Below are 16,189 nucleotides of genomic sequence, written 5' to 3'. Positions count from 1 at the left end.
GTGCTGCCAAAAGCATAAAGGTAAAATATATCAATATTACTATCAAAGTTCAAAACTAAAAAAGGAAAAGAAGAAGAAAGAGGGGGGGTATCAGTTCATGGTCCCATACAAGTAGGGGGCTATCAGTTAATAGTCGCTTATAAAACAGTTTATATCAAGATCCACGTTTAGCCCTTTCGGCGATAATGTGTCAACAAGATATCTTGGCAGCACTATATATGGGACTTTTTTATATATGGGACTACATTTTATTGCTAGATGTGCTCATTTTAAAAAAAAACAATATTCCCCATGTATATATCTTTTACTTCATATTGTACACCTCTCTCAGATATTCCTGAGTGATTGTGATGAGTAGAAATTGATATTTAGGGGGTTCATGTATAATGTTCTCTCATATGTTAATTACGTATATTTAATTTGGGTTTATATCTGAATATCTCCCCTCCTCTGATTTGAATAATTTCAGAGGAAATAGGGTATATATACTTATATTATAATTTTAGAATGTTTAAATATTTTAAATTTTTTTGACGATATAAATTCGCTTCAATATTTCGCCTTAAGTGGTGATGATATAAACCAATAGAGGTTATACATATATTTTTTCACAAAAAATATTATTTTTTTGACAAAAAATATATATTAAATAGGGTGTTTTTATGATTTTATATATTATCAATTCGTTGCGTTTTTAATCGCATTGAAGTTGCATTGCAACATATACAATTTTAATAATTCCCCAGTCAAGGAAGCATCCACCTAAATAAAAAATTGATCTCCTGGGTTAGGTCACCTCAACAAAGGTCCAGAAACAAAGGCCTTTTCAAGTCATGAAACGCAGAGACAGCTTCAGGGGGCTACTCCTTCGCATTCGCACTCCTCTTGGTCAAGGCCATAAAAGGCGCAGCAATGGAAGAGTAATTTCTATCTAACTGCCTGTAATTATTTGTGAACCCAAGAAAACACTGTGTGGCCTTGAGGCTTGCAAGAAGAGGCCAGTTGGTAATGACTGAGACCTTTCCAGGATCCATACGAAGACCCAAGCTAGAGATGAAGCATCCCAAATACAGAACTTCTGAACATTCCGAAGAACATTTCTCCAGCTTGGCATACAGATTATTTTCTCTAAGGCGCTGAAGTACAATCCGGACATGGTTTCTGAGAACAAGCAGATTTTCTGAAAATATGAGAATGTCATCTAGATAGATCTCAACCCTGTAACTTCTGTTTTTGCTGCAGAGCTTATTCTGTTAAAGTAAGTGGAAAAATAACAGCATGTAATCAACAGGTGTTAATGCTAGTGACAGACTGCATCATACATTTATTGATTTAGTATCACTTTAACCACTTGCTTACTGGGCACTTAAACCCCCCTCAGTCCCAGACCAATTTTCAGCTTTCAGCGCTGATGCACTTTGAATGACAATTGCGCGGGCATACAACACTGTACCCAAATGACATTTTTATCATTTTTTCCCCACAAATAGAGCTTTCTTTTGGTGGTATTTAATCACAGCTGGGAGTTTTATTTTTTACTAAACAAACAAAAAAAGATGCAAAAAAAAAAAATCATGTTTAATAGTTTGTTATAAAATTTTGCAAACAGGTCATTTTTCTCCTTCATTGAAGTGCGCTGATGAGGCGGCACTGATAGGCTGCACTGGTGGGCACTGATGGGCTGCATTGGTGGGCACTGATGGGCTGCACTGGTGGGCACTGATAGGCATAGTTAAGGCGGCACTAATAGGCACAGATAAGGCGGCACTAATAGGCACAGATAAGGCGGCACCAATGGGCACAGATAAGGCGGCACTGATGGGCAAAGATGGGCACGGATGGGTGGCACGGATGGGTGGCACAGATGGGTGGCACAGATGGGTGGCACGGATGGGCACTGATAGGTACCACTGATAGATGGGACTGATGGGCACTGATAGGTGGCACTGATAGGTGGCTCTGATAGGTGGCACTGCTGGGCACTGATGGGCGGCACTGCTGGGCACTGATGGGCACTGGTAGATGACACTGATGGGCACGGATATGTGGCACTGGGGTGCAGCACCTTTGTTGAGGCAGATTGTGGGCACTGCTGGGTGGCACTGTGGGCACTGCTGGGTGGCACTGCTGGGTGGCACTGTGGGCACTGCTGGGTGGCACTGTGGGCACTGCTGGATGGCACTATGGGCACTGCTGGGTGGCACTGACGGGGGCACTAATTTTTTATTATGAATAGTTATGAGGGGGCAGGTGGGCACTGGCAGGGGGCAGGTGGGCACTGGCAGGGCAGGCCGTGATCAGGACTGATGTCCCGATCACGGCCGCCGCTGTCAGTGCGAGGAGGAATAATAGCCGATTACCGGCTCCGTTATATCACATGATCAGCTGTCATTGGCTGACAGCTGATCATGTGATAAGGAGTCGGGATCGACCCCTTGCACGGATCGGTGATCAGGCGAGTCTCGTAGACTCGCCGATCACAGAGCGCGCGCCCCTCAGGGGGCGCGCAGGCCGCTCGTGCACGGGACTACGTCGATAGACGTAGTCCCGGAAAAGGAGATCCGCGCTGTAGCTGTCATTCGGCTATAGCGCGGGTCTCAAGTAGTTAAATGTGAAGATTAATTTCTCCACATTATGTGCAATATTCCTTATCTAAACAGTAGGATAAGCAGCGCTAAATATAAATCCACACCAGTGAATTCAAAAGTATTAAAGATTATAGACCCAGTCCAGTGAACATGAATTACTAAATGTTACTACACTGTGCAAACCCTGCCCCGAGCATACAGAAAATTAATTAATAGTTTGTATCAAAATTAATTAACACAAATTATTATATAGTGCATGTCACCAGATGAATAGTGATAATTTATACGATCTGTTGAAAAAAATATAATATCCTGTGACTAAATATTATTCAACACTAAAAATAAATAAATAAACAAATAACGAGAATCAAATGCATTGTTTCAAGTTCTATCAAGCAATGTCCACTTCCTAACAACATTGTTACAAACACCACTGTGAACGCTCCTGAGACTATAATGTATCCCAATAAAATTATAGTCCATACGTTGAATCTTCAAATCATAATCCAAATAATGGAATAGTGAAACAAACGTTTAACCAGTGTCTCTTGAATAAACAGCAGATTACATCTACACTCCTCCACCACACCGCTCTAGATGTGACTCCTTTCCCCTTATGTGATTACACTCACCAGCTGTATATGCCTCACACTTTCGTGTTTGGCTGGATGTGCTTTTTCCTTTACAGGGTTTAAATGGGGTATCCAGGTTTCCACTCCAGAATGCAGGGCTAATGCCATGGCTGTTCTCATAGCCGCCACGAATGTTTCCATAGGTGTCACGGCTGTTCCCATAGATATTCTCATGCAACACAGAAAAGATTTGCTTCCATAGCGTGATACAGTATAAAACTTTTTAATCACACTTAAAAAACTCTCACATTGCACTCACATCAAAGGATGAATAAACACGCCAAATATGAAAAAATTCACAGCACTCTTGAGTAACCCATACTGAAGCATAGGTGGTCACGGCGGACCCAGGATATGCGGGAATGATGGATAGTCTCTCACCGCTCCTTAACTGTACCGCCAATTTACAGGGATCAATGTAAGATGTTCAGCATCCTATATGTATCTCTCTCATTCGCCTAGTAGCCAAAATCCGACATGTTTCGTCATAGAATTGACTTAATCATGGACCTGGTCACTAGGCAAGACAAACTAACTTATATTTTCCCCAAACTGCTCTCAATGGGCGGTGTATAATCACCACACATGCGCATCACCTGTGTCCCCAATTCCATCAATGCTTCAGTTCACACTGCTCATTAATACAGAGTCAATCCATGATGCAATCTAACAAGCTTTTCAAGATTATATGTAAATATCATTCCAACAATCTAAAACTCAATTGCACAAAAGTAAACGTAGATTAATACTCTATATAGATATTGGTAGTGAATAGTAGCAGAGAATTTCCACAAGGGGAGTCGCTCTTAACATATCAATCTGCATCAACATATATAGCGTCCTATCTCCCCCAATTTCTATTGCTATCCTATATCAGATGCTACATGCATTGGAGAAGAGGGGTGACCTGCAGACTTAAAATAAACAAATTGGAAATGGGTTTTATTGATATCTATATCTCCATTCAGGAGAACTAGATGCCACACATAAGTCAAATATAATTAATGCATTCAAAAAATGCCTTATGACTTAATAACATCTGACCCATTTACATGGATCATGCCAGTGTGCAGGCAAATATACCTGCATTAACCCACATGTATATATCACTAATTAAGTCACTGGTCCTATTTAAACTAAAATTACAAAACTATATAAAAATATTAAAAAAATATATATATATAAAAATACATACATTTATATATGTGTGATCACACTGCTTGCAGTGCGCATGCAACACACATATATACAAAATCCTACTAGTGGTGTTCCTCAAAGTGCAATGACACACCATGGTACTGGAACCCCTTCCGGGTGTTTCCTAGATGTTCAGAGATTCGCACTCCTAACATCCGTTTGGTGCAACCCACATAAACCAATCCACAGGGGTACCATAACAAACATTAACCCTTCCTTCTGATAGTAACAGAGGTCAAAACATCCCACCATGTTTAAGCCTACTGTTCTAGCAGGTGATCAAGATTTTATTTAAAAAATCCCTGATATATCTAACTCCCCTTCACTCATCTCACAATTAGTTGAGAAGATGTTGTCAGGGTTGATCTGTCTGTTCGACAGATCCTGATAGCATCCATAGCAGCAGGTGGTTATATAAATAATATGTAAAACAAGGATACACTTACTCTTTCCCCCATCTATTGTGTATCACCACTGCGCTAAACAAAAAACTTTAAACTAAGCCGCCACTTTAAAAAAAAAACAATATATGTGCAATATTCCTTATCTAAACAGTAGGATAAGCAGCGCTAAATATAAATCCACACCAGTGAATTCAAAAGTATTAAAGATTATAGACCCAGTCCAGTGAACATGAATTACTAAATGTTACTACACTGTGCAAACCCTGCCCCGAGCATACAGAAAATTAATTAATAGTTTGTATCAAAATTAATTAACACAAATTATTATATAGTGCATGTCACCAGATGAATAGTGATAATTTATACGATCTGTTGAAAAAAATATAATATCCTGTGACTAAATATTATTCAACACTAAAAATAAATAAATAAACAAATAACGAGAATCAAATGCATTGTTTCAAGTTCTATCAAGCAATGTCCACTTCCTAACAACATTGTTACAAACACCACTGTGAACGCTCCTGAGACTATAATGTATCCCAATAAAATTATAGTCCATACGTTGAATCTTCAAATCATAATCCAAATAATGGAATAGTGAAACAAACGTTTAACCAGTGTCTCTTGAATAAACAGCAGATTACATCTACACTCCTCCACCACACCGCTCTAGATGTGACTCCTTTCCCCTTATGTGATTACACTCACCAGCTGTATATGCCTCACACTTTCGTGTTTGGCTGGATGTGCTTTTTCCTTTACAGGGTTTAAATGGGGTATCCAGGTTTCCACTCCAGAATGCAGGGCTAATGCCATGGCTGTTCTCATAGCCGCCACGAATGTTTCCATAGGTGTCACGGCTGTTCCCATAGATATTCTCATGCAACACAGAAAAGATTTGCTTCCATAGCGTGATACAGTATAAAACTTTTTAATCACACTTAAAAAACTCTCACATTGCACTCACATCAAAGGATGAATAAACACGCCAAATATGAAAAAATTCACAGCACTCTTGAGTAACCCATACTGAAGCATAGGTGGTCACGGCGGACCCAGGATATGCGGGAATGATGGATAGTCTCTCACCGCTCCTTAACTGTACCGCCAATTTACAGGGATCAATGTAAGATGTTCAGCATCCTATATGTATCTCTCTCATTCGCCTAGTAGCCAAAATCCGACATGTTTCGTCATAGAATTGACTTAATCATGGACCTGGTCACTAGGCACTTATCCTGGGTCCGCCGTGACCACCTATGCTTCAGTATGGGTTACTCAAGAGTGCTGTGAATTTTTTCATATTTGGCGTGTTTATTCATCCTTTGATGTGAGTGCAATGTGAGAGTTTTTTAAGTGTGATTAAAAAGTTTTATACTGTATCACGCTATGGAAGCAAATCTTTTCTGTGTTGCATGAGAATATCTATGGGAACAGCCGTGACACCTATGGAAACATTCGTGGCGGCTATGAGAACAGCCATGGCATTAGCCCTGCATTCTGGAGTGGAAACCTGGATACCCCATTTAAACCCTGTAAAGGAAAAAGCACATCCAGCCAAACACGAAAGTGTGAGGCATATACAGCTGGTGAGTGTAATCACATAAGGGGAAAGGAGTCACATCTAGAGCGGTGTGGTGGAGGAGTGTAGATGTAATCTGCTGTTTATTCAAGAGACACTGGTTAAACGTTTGTTTCACTATTCCATTATTTGGATTATGATTTGAAGATTCAACGTATGGACTATAATTTTATTGGGATACATTATAGTCTCAGGAGCGTTCACAGTGGTGTTTGTAACAATGTTGTTAGGAAGTGGACATTGCTTGATAGAACTTGAAACAATGCATTTGATTCTCGTTATTTGTTTATTTATTTATTTTTAGTGTTGAATAATATTTAGTCACAGGATATTATATTTTTTTCAACAGATCGTATAAATTATCACTATTCATCTGGTGACATGCACTATATAATAATTTGTGTTAATTAATTTTGATACAAACTATTAATTAATTTTCTGTATGCTCGGGGCAGGGTTTGCACAGTGTAGTAACATTTAGTAATTCATGTTCACTGGACTGGGTCTATAATCTTTAATACTTTTGAATTCACTGGTGTGGATTTATATTTAGCGCTGCTTATCCTACTGTTTAGATAAGGAATATTGCACATATATTGTTTTTTTTTAAAGTGGCGGCTTAGTTTAAAGTTTTTTGTTTAGCGCAGTGGTGATACACAATAGATGGGGGAAAGAGTAAGTGTATCCTTGTTTTACATATTATTTATATAACCACCTGCTGCTATGGATGCTATCAGGATCTGTCGAACAGACAGATCAACCCTGACAACATCTTCTCAACTAATTGTGAGATGAGTGAAGGGGAGTTAGATATATCAGGGATTTTTTAAATAAAATCTTGATCACCTGCTAGAACAGTAGGCTTAAACATGGTGGGATGTTTTGACCTCTGTTACTATCAGAAGGAAGGGTTAATGTTTGTTATGGTACCCCTGTGGATTGGTTTATGTGGGTTGCACCAAACGGATGTTAGGAGTGCGAATCTCTGAACATCTAGGAAACACCCGGAAGGGGTTCCAGTACCATGGTGTGTCATTGCACTTTGAGGAACACCACTAGTAGGATTTTGTATATATGTGTGTTGCATGCGCACTGCAAGCAGTGTGATCACACATATATAAATGTATGTATTTTTATATATATATATTTTTTTAATATTTTTATATAGTTTTGTAATTTTAGTTTAAATAGGACCAGTGACTTAATTAGTGATATATACATGTGGGTTAATGCAGGTATATTTGCCTGCACACTGGCATGATCCATGTAAATGGGTCAGATGTTATTAAGTCATAAGGCATTTTTTGAATGCATTAATTATATTTGACTTATGTGTGGCATCTAGTTCTCCTGAATGGAGATATAGATATCAATAAAACCCATTTCCAATTTGTTTATTTTAAGTCTGCAGGTCACCCCTCTTCTCCAATGCATGTAGCATCTGATATAGGATAGCAATAGAAATTGGGGGAGATAGGACGCTATATATGTTGATGCAGATTGATATGTTAAGAGCGACTCCCCTTGTGGAAATTCTCTGCTACTATTCACTACCAATATCTATATAGAGTATTAATCTACGTTTACTTTTGTGCAATTGAGTTTTAGATTGTTGGAATGATATTTACATATAATCTTGAAAAGCTTGTTAGATTGCATCATGGATTGACTCTGTATTAATGAGCAGTGTGAACTGAAGCATTGATGGAATTGGGGACACAGGTGATGCGCATGTGTGGTGATTATACACCGCCCATTGAGAGCAGTTTGGGGAAAATATAAGTTAGTTTGTCTTGCCTAGTGACCAGGTCCATGATTAAGTCAATTCTATGACGAAACATGTCGGATTTTGGCTACTAGGCGAATGAGAGAGATACATATAGGATGCTGAACATCTTACATTGATCCCTGTAAATTGGCGGTACAGTTAAGGAGCGGTGAGAGACTATCCATCATTCCCGCATATCCTGGGTCCGCCGTGACCACCTATGCTTCAGTATGGGTTACTCAAGAGTGCTGTGAATTTTTTCATATTTGGCGTGTTTATTCATCCTTTGATGTGAGTGCAATGTGAGAGTTTTTTAAGTGTGATTAAAAAGTTTTATACTGTATCACGCTATGGAAGCAAATCTTTTCTGTGTTGCATGAGAATATCTATGGGAACAGCCGTGACACCTATGGAAACATTCGTGGCGGCTATGAGAACAGCCATGGCATTAGCCCTGCATTCTGGAGTGGAAACCTGGATACCCCATTTAAACCCTGTAAAGGAAAAAGCACATCCAGCCAAACACGAAAGTGTGAGGCATATACAGCTGGTGAGTGTAATCACATAAGGGGAAAGGAGTCACATCTAGAGCGGTGTGGTGGAGGAGTGTAGATGTAATCTGCTGTTTATTCAAGAGACACTGGTTAAACGTTTGTTTCACTATTCCATTATTTGGATTATGATTTGAAGATTCAACGTATGGACTATAATTTTATTGGGATACATTATAGTCTCAGGAGCGTTCACAGTGGTGTTTGTAACAATGTTGTTAGGAAGTGGACATTGCTTGATAGAACTTGAAACAATGCATTTGATTCTCGTTATTTGTTTATTTATTTATTTTTAGTGTTGAATAATATTTAGTCACAGGATATTATATTTTTTTCAACAGATCGTATAAATTATCACTATTCATCTGGTGACATGCACTATATAATAATTTGTGTTAATTAATTTTGATACAAACTATTAATTAATTTTCTGTATGCTCGGGGCAGGGTTTGCACAGTGTAGTAACATTTAGTAATTCATGTTCACTGGACTGGGTCTATAATCTTTAATACTTTTGAATTCACTGGTGTGGATTTATATTTAGCGCTGCTTATCCTACTGTTTAGATAAGGAATATTGCACATATATTGTTTTTTTTTTAAAGTGGCGGCTTAGTTTAAAGTTTTTTGTTTAGCGCAGTGGTGATACACAATAGATGGGGGAAAGAGTAAGTGTATCCTTGTTTTACAATTTCTCCACATTGCCTGCAGCTACAGAGGTCATTGAGAGCTTATTTTATAGCTTTTCTCCTGTTAGTTTAAAAAAAATACCTTAATGCCCATATTCTGAATTAAGAGAACTTTAAAGTAGCTAAAGTCACACTTTTTACGTTTTAGGTAGAATAGAGAAGGGTTGACACCTGTCTGTTTTTTTTTTCTGTGCCCCATTGGGGGAATTTTTCTTTATTCCAGTCCCATACACACATTAGAAAGTGAGAAGAAACCTCTCAAAGGCGAGGTTAACTATTTTTTAGACAGCTGTCACTGCAATAGTGTTCCCATTGAAAAATGTATTTCCCTTGTTTTCAGTCCTACTGAGAATGCTCATGGGGAAAAATAAAGAAGGTGAACCTTCTCAGCAGTTACACAGACAACAAAAACCCCTACTCTATTAAACAATGGCTTTTGAAACACTTTTAGCCATAGCAGTGGTACTGTGATAGTTTGTAATGCTTTGCTACCTTGGGTTGGACACAAATTGCCATGACTAAAATGTATACATTATATTCTGCATCAAGAAAATGCTGTAGAAATATGTCTGGACATCCATACATTAGCTGAAGTGCAACTGCAATATTACAGTAAGACATTAATCCAAAACACACATAAAAGAAAATCCACATAGCAAGTTCATAATGGGTTAAAAGAAGCAATTCTGGACTGGTCTAGGCAAAGCCCAATAGGATTGCCATGACATGACATGACAAATTGGTACTTTAAAGCCTACAAATGCTGCTGAATTTCTGAAGGAGTCTGCAAAGAGAGTGGGTTGCAACTCTTGAAAAGATGATGTGTAAAATGAGTACTGTATTACAGAGAATATGTGCGGTCAATGAAGCTGAGGTGTTAAAGGTAATTAATCAATCATATAGCCAATCTTTCATTGAGGAAATCATCAAAGTTAAAAAAACAAAGTTGTTTGACTACACAGCAACTTTTTTTTTCTAACATTAGATTTTGTCTAAAAAACATGCAAACATTTAAGGGTCTATTGATAAATGTTATGACAACTTTCAACCAATTGTCACGCATTTTTCTGACTGGATTCAATTGAGAAAATGTGTAAATCTTTCGTAAAAGTTATATAAATTGTGTGTAGAACATTCATAAATAGACCCCCTAGGGGGAGATTTACTAAAACTGGAAAGTGTTTCACTTTTAGTAAATCTCCCCCACAGAGATAACATTTCCAGAAAAAAGGAAATTAGGAAAAAGGTAATACCTTGTGTGAAATACCCATATTATATTTAAAAAAATTAAAAGAAGAAACCGGTTTGTAGAACATTAAAATGCAATTATTTAAATAACAGTAAAAATCAACCTGCGCAATTAAAAACTTAGCAACAGCAGCTGAACACTGAGGGTCAAATTATCAAATCCCAGATAGCAATATGGGTAAAAAGCCATGCAGCGCAAAAAACACACATAATCATATATAAATTACAAAGTCCACAAAGTTCACAGATGACAATGCATCCTTATGTCCAATAATGGTATATGATAAACTAACATCGGAGGTAACAGGGATACTGGATGGAGTGCAGCTAACCGATTCAAGAATTTGTATAATGTGTTTAGTGTCTTTAAGACAGGCATCTTGAGGACTAGCGACTGGAGAAAAGAGTCAATATACTGTTTTACTCTAGATGAAATTGATTCAATTCCATTCATGATTATTTTTAGTCTATATTGTGATATCTTGTCCTCTTCATAGGTTTTGATGGCCATTAGACAGGTGCAATATACACTAATTACATCTTGATCTGCTTTGTAATGTTTCACCACCATCGCCCTGACAGTATGTTATGGACGCTGTGTGTGTGTTTTTCCATTGACTCATATGTTAGGTCCCTTCCTGGTTGCTTCCGGGAGTGAGCAGTGTTTCCATCGAGATCAATCATGATTCAAATCCATAGTGTCTTTAGGTGTTGGCTCACATTATATAAAGCAGGTGTCTCACGTCAATCCATAACCGCTGATGAAGTCCTGCCCCCTGGGACGCAATGCGTACGAAACCATGTGACTAGCGTGAGATCACCTGTGTCTATTGTTGATCCTTGTGGATTTGTTACCTGCCTTGTCACTGAGAATAGTACTTGACTTGAGAGTGCAACTTTTTTATTTGAATAAATGCTTTTATCAAACGGAGAGAGCGCTATATTCTGCCGCTTTTATTCCATGTACCTTTGAATTGGAGCTCATGGTCAGAGCGCAAGGGATCTCATCAGAGCACTCTCTTCCCCAGAATTTTAGCACATCCAGTGATCCAGTTGTTATACCCTTATAAGGGAAATGTCTGTGTGACCTGTCTGATTTACTCAGGGGTCCATTCGATGAGGTGAGCTGTTAGAATTGTCATTGGTGGAGGTTGTCACATGTGCTGTATCTCGTCCATAGAAGCACTTATTTGGACACTCTGTGGTGTTCTACCATCTATTTCTATTTTTATTATGAACTTTATCATTTATATATAATTTATTATGATTATTTGTGTATTTTTGCGCTGCCCTGCTTTTTTACCTAAACTATTTAAATAAGCTGATCATGTTCATGTACAAAAAACAAAATGAAAGTGCAGATTCCCTTTAATTGTTACAGATGACTTGTTTTAATTATCATGTTGTTTATGTTTTCAGAGATGGTAAAAAATAATTCTACTTTCATCCATAATATACTCTGTATTTTAGCTAGAACAAGACATGCATGTGGATTGCTTTAATTGCCTGCAGCCTCTCTAGATCCATGTGTTCATGGCTAGGTAACATGATACAATCATTGGATGTAACAAATGAGGAAGGGGTCAACATGGTTCATCAACTCTCCATTACAAGCCATTCTATCATTATAATGTAAATTAGTAGCTCTTGTGAGGCACACTTGATCTGTGATAATACAGTCAATGCAGCCAAACTGCTGAAACGGGAATCACGGTTTCTAAAGTCACCACAAATACATTGTTACAACCTTCTGCTTCTAGAAATAGATAATTGTACTAAAGTACCAAAACAGTTTTTCATAGGAAGTATTGTTTTTGGCCCTTCCAGTTTTCAGAGCTGCTCTGGAGCATTCATCATGTATTTTTGCCATATTTTCTGAAAAATCCATTCAAAGTATTTCACCAAATTACAAAGGCTCTCTATAATTTTTTTCACTGAAAACTTTAGTGATACCTCACTCTACCTCACCATGGTCATATACTTAATTTCCAAAAGAGTAGAGCTAGAGAAGTTACTTTGTTCAAGATGGTACACCTTTTAGGTGTTCAATTTCATGCATTTGGTCAGTTGTTCAAAGGTGTTTTGCAACACCGTTTCAAGATACCTTGTACAACTTTTAACATTTCGCTGGAAACTTCTCAAATGGAAAAATAAGCAATAGGTCACAGTGTGGCAAAATTCAGTGCATTTGTTTATTTAGGAACACAGGATTCAGAAACTATAGAATTATACTTCCATGTACAGGAGAATTTGGGCCCTGGCAAACAAAAAAAACAGTGACCAGTCTGGCATAACTCCTCCTATGCCCGTAATGCTTCTATTTTTGCTAGTGTCCTAGTATGATGAAAACAGTTTCTCTACAATACAAGTTTAATTGTTTTTGCTAATCATTTTTCTTATTTTCAAATTAGTTTTTTTTCTCAGTCAAGAATGCTGATTGATCTATTCCTATGCCGCTATTTGGATTGGTGTATCCCCAGCAAAATCTTTGGAGGTCCTACCTGGACCATGCTGGACTGGACAATTGTGGGGCTTGCCCGGAATGTGACTTCTGGTCACTTTGGGGAATCGTGGCTCTTTGCAGGTCTTTGTGTACTATGTTAGCTGAAGAGCACTTTCTGGGTCCAGAGCCATGACATAGCCTCTCATGCGAGCCTGTCTCTGAAGACTCACTTTTTGAGTAAGCCATGTAAGCAGAGTACCAGAAGCTACTTTGTTTGTTACAACAATTGAGCACCATTTTTATCTCTATTTTCTATTGGTTTACCATGCAAAGTGCTACATCATTAGATGCAATGTTACATTCACAAATTCCACACTCTTGTGCTTGCCATTCATCATGAGGTAGCACCTCCCCATCACTGATAGCGATGAGCAGACCTGCCCTGGGTTTGGTTCAAGCTGGGTTCAGTGAACTTCAAAGAAGTCGAAAATAGCTTGAAAAAGTGCTGGGGAAAATGTATCAATGCAAAATAAAAAAATCAATTTGGCTAGAAGTAGTGTTTTTTTTTTAAATGCTTAAACTGAAAGATTAAAAATATCCAATATCCAACATGCCTGGGGGTGTCATAATCCTGCCTTTGTAGGGGTGCATCTCTGCAATGAAAGAAAGTATTCAGCAGCACTAACATTTGAAAAGGAAAGAAGTTTTAAAACTACTGGCAAATGACAAAGGTCCCTCAAAACACATATCAGGCCTTTGGAGGGTTTGCTATGAATATTAATTGTCAGAAATTTAAACTGCATAATTTTTTTCTATGTTACTGTTGTCACTTAAAGAGGAACTGCAGTCTGCTCACATAATTAGTAATAAAAATATCTTTGCCATTCTGAAGCTTTCCTCCAACCACTTTGCATATTATTTTATATATACTGTGATTCTGTACTTGCCAAATATGCTACAGAAATCTCCCTATACTAATTCTGGCTGCAGCTGAAGCTGCTGCCTGTTCACTTCCTGGATTTACACAGACACACAGAGGCACACATCCAGCTCTGCAGCCCTGCAGCTCCCATTGGCCCACTTATGACTCATCCCACCTCCTTTCCTGGCAAACTCTCGCAAGAATGAGAGAGAGAGAGCAGTGCATGATGTCATAATCCTAGGCTAATGACCAGACAAGAAACAGGAAATGGGCTGTATAAGGTATTTACTGGCATAAAAAAATGTCTTACTATCCAAAGTTAAAACAACAAGGGCAGAAGATTTAATAGATGGAGAGTTAAAAAAAATGACTGAAGTTCCATTTTAAGTAAAACAAAATGAGGAGAGTCCACCCCCCCCCCCCCAGAATACAAATTAGACCCTTCGGGGTGGGGGGGGGGGGTACGTAACACAAAAAAAATGCTTTAGGTCTCACTAAAAATTCAGACCCTTAATCTGAGCATGCAGCCTGGCTGGCCAAGAAATAAGGTTGGTGTGTCTTACCAAGCCACATTCCTTTAACATAGGGGTGTACCCTGTCAGTGAGGAGAATCCCCAAAGGAATGCACTTTATCCCTATGTTGACGAGGACAAGAGCCTCTTCCCCCATTCATTGCCTAGTGGTTGTGGGGGTCTGTGGGCAGGGGGCTTATCAGAATTTGAAAGCAATCTTTAATAATAAGGGGCCCCAGATACCACCCCTTCTACGTGAATAGGTTTGGGGTACATAGCACCCATACTCATTCACATAAAAAGTTAAAACTTAGAAATAAACACACCCAAACAATTGAAAAGTCCTTTACTAAAAAAAATTAAATCCCCAAAAAGTCCCTAGTTGTAAATCCATTATCAACCATGATCCCTGCCACCCGCTGACTCACTGGAAAAAAATCCTGACAGCCCAATGATTGCGACCAATCCTGACAGTAGCACAAGCCAAATGACAGCTCCCAGAGCTGACAACAGCTATACAAGGAAAGGGGCAGGGATAGTGGTGACTTAATCGACCAAATACGGCCATGATGTCAGTGGTTGCTAGTTACTCCCCACTTCCGTAGGAACCAGTGACAGTGGGAAACTGTCATATACATAAGCAGTAGAAATGCTTCTTCTACATATAATGCACAGCTTCCGCCTAATGGGCTAAAGTTCAGGTGTTCATCCTATTGCCCAAACAGCCAAAGTTCGGTCCCATAACAAGCGTTAACTGTCGGCTCATTTCTAATCACTACTTCTAATTGAAAGAGGCAGTTTAACTATGGTTAGTTCATGCTGCCACTTATGCCGCGTACACATGTAGCGGACTATCTGGCGGACTTAGTCCAGCGGACTTCCCACCGGACTGTCCGCCGGACTTTCCGAACGGGCTACTTGCCCACACACGGCACTTTTTCAACAGACTAATACGGCGTACTAAGTCCGCCGGACTATCCGCCGTATTTTTTAAATGAACGCCCACACACGCAGAGGAAAGTCCGCTCATTTTGAGCGTGCCTCCAGGTAGGTGGGGCCCGCGAAGGAGACGTTGCTGGCCCCGCCACCTGGTATGGACTTAAAGGGGAACCCCAATGCCAAAAAAATCGGCGTGGAGGTCCCCCCCAGGTCCACATCAGACCCTTGTCAGAGCACGCCCCCCGAGCCATACCAGGCCGCGTGCCCTCAACATGGGGGGGTGCCTTGGGGAAGGGGGGGCCACGCGGCCACCCACCCCAAAGCACCTTGTCCCCATGTTGATGAGGACAAGGGCCTCTTCCCGACAACCCTGGCCGTTGGTTGTCGGGGTCTGCGGGTGGGGGCTTATCGGAATCCGGGAGCCCCCTTTAATAAGGGGGCTCCCGGATACCGTTCCCCCACCCTATGTGAAGGAGTATAAGGGAACAATGTACCCCTACCCATTCACCTGTAAAAAAAGTAAAAAAAACACAACACACAAGGGTTAAAATAGTTTATTGCACAGCTCTGGGGGTCTTCCGTCTTCGGGGGTCTTCTCGCCGGACTCCTCCGCTATCTTCTGCTAGCTCTTTTGCTAGCGGAGGAGCCCGGCTTTCTTCTTCGCCGCCGCCCTCTTCTTCCGACTTCGGGGGTCTTGTCCCCCTCTTCGGT

Source organism: Lithobates pipiens, unplaced genomic scaffold, assembly GCF_037356315.1.
Source record: "Lithobates pipiens isolate NorthernLeopardFrog02 unplaced genomic scaffold, aLitPip1_a1.2 Scaffold_16, whole genome shotgun sequence".
Classification (NCBI taxonomy): domain Eukaryota; kingdom Metazoa; phylum Chordata; class Amphibia; order Anura; family Ranidae; genus Lithobates; species Lithobates pipiens.
The sequence above is the reverse complement of the archived record's forward strand: the minus strand, read 5'-3'. Positions refer to the sequence as shown.